This window comes from Cavia porcellus, unplaced genomic scaffold (genome assembly GCF_034190915.1).
Source record: "Cavia porcellus strain 051 isolate PalLab524CR breed Dunkin Hartley unplaced genomic scaffold, mCavPor4.1 scaffold_49, whole genome shotgun sequence".
NCBI classification, from domain to species: domain Eukaryota; kingdom Metazoa; phylum Chordata; class Mammalia; order Rodentia; family Caviidae; genus Cavia; species Cavia porcellus.
In genome coordinates, this window is record NW_026947532.1 from 5,573,352 (window position 1) to 5,579,731 (window position 6,380).

Sequence of the window (6,380 nt, forward strand, 5' to 3'; positions counted from 1 at the left end):
AGTTTTTAAATTACTCTACAAATCTGCAAAGGTTGACGTTGGACTGTATAACCTCTGTACCCCTTCTAGCCTCCTATAGCTACCCGAGGTAGGATAGCAAAGATAAAATATAGGTGTGTTAGATGAGGAGAACTCCGACAGCGATATCAGTTGTACTGACACACACCTGTCACCCCCATACTGGAGAAACTGAGGCATAAGTTCACGACCATCCTGGCAACTTAGCAAGAACTTTCTCCAAAAGATTAAAAATAAAAAGGACTGGGAATGTAGTCCCAGGCTTTCTGGGTTCAATTTCTAGTACCATAAAATGATAATTAACTAATTAATTAGAGATTATTCCAAAAATATGAATTTTTAAAAAACAGATTATGTTTCCTAGACTGATTATTGTTGTGTTGTTTCTTTGGTTTTTGTTTTCAATCGTAGGGGTCGAGCAGGGGCCTTTACACTGAGGCACATCCCCAGCCTAGAGCTTTTTTTTTTCCATTTTGAGACAGTGTCTCACTAATTCGCTCCAGGTACACTCAAGTTTGCGATTTTTCTGCCACAGCCTCCCAGAGAGCAATGATCACAGGTGTGCATCACCAGACCAGGCTTCTCAATGGATTTTGTTGTTATTGGGGGGGAGGGCTTACACAGGGTCTGTCTATCTAGTCCAGGCTGGCCTTGAAGTGGAAGCATTGCTCCTGCGTGAGCCTCCTGTGTCCTGGGATTATATCTGTGGACCACCACACCCAACCTCTTAACTTTTATTTTTAATACTTTTTTTTGGTATCAGTGATCAAACCCATAACCTTGTATTTGCCAGACAGGCACTTGTGCCACTGAGTCATATCCCTGATCCCTTTTTTTGTTTTTGTTTTTTGATACAGGGTCTCATCACATAGGTCAAAACTCATTATATAACCCAGACTATCTTCAAACTCACAGTGATCCTCCTGCCTCAGCTTCCCAAATGCTGAGATTACAGGCATGGGCTACCACACTCAGCTTTAATGCAATTTTAATAGCTGTGTTGAAATAAAATTGCCCCACTCTTAGTAATAAGCAAGGTGGGGGTGCTGCTCAGTAGTAGTGTGTTTGCCTGCCGTACTGGCAGCCCTGGATTTGAATCCCAGCACTGCAGAAACACATAAATCCACACAACAGTAATGAGCTTATCCATCACTCTTGGTACATTTTCCCTGCCTCTTGAAGGGATTTTGTTTGTTTTTTGTTTTGGTGCCAGGAGTCAAACTCAGGACCTTGCACCGCCGAGCTAGATCCCCTGCTCCTCTCCTACCTCCTGAGATCTGTCCCTAGCCTCCTCTGCCACCTGCCCCAGCCAGCTTTACTGAGACTGCCTCTGCTGTGCTTTCTGTTGCTGTACATTAGTCTACATTCTCTAAAATTCTTGTATGAAGAAAGCATACAATGTGTGCACTTTGCTGGGGCAGCATCTCGCCACCAAGTCCAAGTTGGCCCTGCACTCATTATGTAGCCCAGGCTGGCCTTGGATTTTTAGCAATCCTCCTGCTTCAGCCTCTTGAGTGCTGAGATGACCAACATGCACTCCCATACCTGGCCCTACTATGTACTCTTAGGTATTATTAGTATTTTTTGGTACTAGGGATCGAACTCATGACTTTGTGCTTGCCAAGCAGGTGCTTATGCCACTGAGCTAAGTCCCCAGCCCTTCTTAGATATGTTTTTATTTCTGTTTTTTAATACCAGGAATGAAACTCATGACCTCGTGCTTGCAAGGCAGGTGCGTGTGCCACTGAGCTAAGTCCCCAGGCCCCCTACTGTGTGCTCTTGTTTAAATTGTTTCCCTTGCACACCTGGAATCCCAGCACTCAGGAGGCCGATCCAAGAGGGTCAGATGAGTTCAAGTCCAGCCTGAACGACATGGCAAGACTCCTGTCCCAAAAGATCCCCCAAAACATACAGAATAAAGTATTTTCATTTTTTGTGTGTGGATGACACACCAGGGTTGCCCTCGGCTGCTGCCCCACACCAGGACCAGTTGTGTGAGTCTGTGTGGAGGTGCATTTCCATTGCTGTCAGAGTCAAATGGCCGGAAGAAAAGGTGGATGAATGTGAGGTTGGTTAGAAGCCAGCAAAGCATTTTCCCAATGGATCGTACCATTTGACACCCACAGGGGCTGGGTATAAGTCTTCTGGTGACACCACGTCCTCAGTCGTTTGTAGCATGGTCAATTTTTAATTGGACATTCTTGTAGGTGTGTACTTGTATCTTCTGTTAGGTTAGTTTTTGTTGTTGTTTTGTCCTGCTCTATTCTGTTTTGTTTTGAGACAGGATCTCACTATGTAGTCCAGGGTGGCTCTGAACTCACCGCATAGCCCAAGCTGGCCTTATTGTAATCCCACATACTGTCTTCAGTCACCCATGTACTTACTGTAATCCTTTCTAGTCTTCCTCACAATTCAAAAAGTTATACTTGTAATCCCACTGAGACGTTATTGGAATCCTAACAAATTAATTCCAAATGCTGAGATTGGACCTCCAGTGCAACCCACGGTCAGAGCAAAGACACCAAGACATATTCCAAGTTAAGGGCACCCAAGGGGTCCTAAATCCAATCCTGTGAGGATGCATGGACAGACACCCTGATCTTCGGCCTCTCCCAGAATTTATCATTTTGTGAAGAAGGGGGTGGCTCAGGGAATTAGAGAAAGAGATGTGCAGAAGGATCAGTTCACAGAATCTAATTAAGGTAGCAGTAGAATTGTTTGGGGAGGCTGTCCTTAGGTTTCTGATATGCAAACTCTTGTGCCCTGGGGAGTCAGAGACTCTTTACCTTGAGGCTCTACCCAGCTGACATTCCTGGAGCTGATGGCTCTAACATCCTGCTGTGCTCATATCCTTTACACGGGGATCACTATGCAAGGAGACAGGACTGTCTGTGGGCTTTAGAGATTACACTCCAGCACCTCACTAGCCTTATTTGCAATGCTTAGAGTCAATTGAAGAGACAAGGAAACACCAGAGCCAGCTCTCTACTTATCGGTATAAGAAAATCAGTCTCCAAATAACCAAAGTCACAGTAATTGTTTTGCATTCAAGGGGAGTCACTGGAATTGTCTCCCACAGGCCTCAGACTTGTGGCAATCCTCCTGCCTCAGCCTCCTAAGAGCTGGGGATATGGGACAATGCTAGGTGTCAAACACACCGAGTTCATGTTCCCGAAGTTGAAGAATGAATTCTAAGAAACAATAGAGGTTTAGAGTAGGAAAATTGATTGAAGAAAAGGAATGGGGAATAGGAAACGCTCCTGAGAGACAGGAGGGTCCTGAATGGGCTGCCCAGGAGCCTGCCTCTCAAAGGAAGTTTCATAGAGCAAAGTCATGAGATGGGTACAATGTGGGTCAAACAACAACGTTGCGAGTGTAGTCACTTAGGTGACATTGATCTAATGACAGCAAGGGTGCATTGGTAACATCATTAACCTTGCTCGATAATCAGGAGTTTTGGCCTTGTCTTAGTCCTAGCAGGTGGGGAAGGATGGGCCATCCCTAGTGAGATGATGGGAAATCCCAAAAGGGTGACAGCAATAATCTCTAACCTCTGGTCACCTCTCAGGAAAATATGTCAAACTAGCCATTGCGATTTTAGTATTGAGATGCCCCTCCAGCCAGGGTCCTGAGGGATTTTCATCTACACTGACAGCCTCGGGCCCAGCCCTGTCTGACTGCCCTCTGTATTTCTGTCTAATTTAGCTGTCTATAATACCGAGTTTACAGGGCCAGGGATTTAGCTCAGCGTCATAAGCACCTGCCTGACCAGCACAAGGTTGTGAGTTCGATCCCCGGTACCAAAAAAAAAGGGGAAGTACAATATTAAATTTACAGGCATATAACACCATACCTGGATTTTTTTTATTCTTTTTTTTAACCTTTGTATCTAGAACTTTATACACTATATTAACTTTAGAATTAGTTTGCCAATGTCTAGGGAAAAAAACTGAGATTTTGATTGAGACTGCATTGAATCTATAGGTTAGTCTGGAAATATCTTCTTTTTTTTTTTTTTTTTTTTAGACAGGGTCTCACTATGCAGTTCGGGCTGGCCTTGAGCTCACTTTGTAGTCCAGGCTGGTCTCAAACTCACAATGATCCTCCTGCCTCAGCCTCCCCTAGTGCTGGGATCACAGACGTGCACTTCCACACCCAGCTTCTCTAGGAGTCTTTCAGGCATCAGATTTACATGTATATCAGATGATTCACAAAAACAGAAACCTTTCCCTAGGGGCTGGGGATTTAGCTCAGCGGCATAAGTGCCTGCCTTGCAAGCAAGGCAGTCGTGAGTTCGATCCCTGGTACTGATAAAAACGGAAAAAAAAAAAAAAAAAAAAAAAAGAGAAACCTTTTCCGTGTTGTAAACATGCCAGGTCCTTTACACACAAGACAAGCCTGCAGCCTCACGAGAGAATTCATGTGGAAGAGCCCTACACATGCGCCCTTTGCCAGGTGGCTTCTGCCAGTCATTCACAGACTCTTGTCCCAGAGGATTCATGGGAAATTAGCTCCAAATTAGGCTTTTCCACCCCAGAAGTCTTCTCAGTACTCACACAGTTGTTTGAAGAGTACTTACCTTTTGTTTGTTTGTTTGTTTGTTTGTTTGAGACCAGGTCTCACTATGAAACTCAGGCTGTCCTTAAACTCATTATGTAGCCCAGGCTACCCTCAAACTCATGGCAATAATCCTGCCTCAGCCTCCTGAGTACTAGGATTACAGGTGTGAGACACCACACCTGAGAGTATTTATCTTGTGACAGTATATCATATAGTTTATTGACTATGCTTTCTATTTATATTCTGCACTAAAATTTGCAAGGCTCATGGTCCTATGGATCATAGGAATTGGTTCATTAAAATATTCCCCATCAGGCATAGCAGCACATACTTGGAATCCCAGCACTCCTTAGGCTGAGGCAGGAGGATCCCTGCAAGGTCAAGGTCACTGGATTACAAAGTGAGTCCAAGACCAGCCTGAACTACATAGTGTCACCCTGTCTCAAAAAGACAAATAGAGCCGGGCGTGATGGCTCACGCCTGTAATCTCAGCACTCAGGAAGCTGAGGAGGGAGGATTGTTGCGAGTTTGAAACTAGCCTGGGCTACAAAGTGAGTTCAAGGCTAGCTGAACTGCATAGCGAGACCCCATCTCAAAAAAGACAAAAAAAAAAAAAAAAAAAAAGACAAAGAATTTCAAGTGCCTAGAAATGTGACTGACATTTCAAGTCTAATAACCATGAGGCAGAGGGTCCCATTCCTGGCCAGCCCAGGCAGCACACTGAGACTATAACTTGAAATCAAGGGGCTGGGGATTTAGCTCAGCGGCATAAGCACCTGCCTTGCAAGCAGGCAGTCGTGAGTTCGGTCCCTGGTACCGATAACAATGAAAGGAAAAAAAAGAAAAAAAATATCAATGAAATCAAAACAAACAGGGCTAGGAATGGTGAATAAACAAATGATTCTGTAAAACAAATGAAAAAACGGTGCCACACAGATGACCCCAAGGTCTTTGGCCAGCACGAGCAGTAGCTGGACTCCCCCGTATCATGGCTGCAGAGGTCTCCAAGTACCTGGACATCTGAGCACTAAAAGTGAATCGGGGAACAAATTTTTGAGGCAGCTGTCTTCATCTATGGCTCCCAGAGGCTCTTGTCTCAAAACAAAATCCTTTTTTTGTTGTTGTTATGGTGCTGGGGTTGAACCCAGGGTCTCCCACTGCGGTACACTCCCAGCTCTGTGTTGTGATTTCTAGCGACCGGCTCAGTATGTTGCCTAGGCTGGCTGGAACGGGGTCCTCCTGCCTCAGCCTCCCGAGTGCTGAGAATACAGGCAGGGGCCACTGGGCTCTGCTGGGATAAATATTTTTGAGTAGAGTTTACACAGGATAGAAACTGGATATATCCAAATAAACTAAGAATAAGCGCGGCAACTGACCTCTTCCGCCCCTGCAGCGTCACCAGGGCGAACTCTAAGGACGCAGGCGGCTGCGCACTGCCCCCTACTGGTGGTCTCAGGCCGGGCAGCAGAGCCCCGAAGGAGCCGCCTGTTGCGTTCGGACCGCGCCGATCAGTCCTGGCCGGCGGCCGCAGAGGCCGCTGTACTGCTTGCGCTCCAGGCTAAGCCCACACTGCCCCCTGGCGGCCGCGCCTGCCACGACACCCGGAGAGCGGTCTCACCAGCGCAGAGGGAGCCCTGAGTGAGTCCCCCTTAGGTGCTGCCTTTTTTTTTTTTTTTTTTTTTTAGACAGGGTCTTGATATATAGTTCAGGCTGGCCTTGAACTCACTAAGTCGCCCAGGATCTGTAAGTCTCACAAGTCTTGAAGTTGCAGCGCTCCTGCTTCAGCCTCCGGAGAGCTGGGA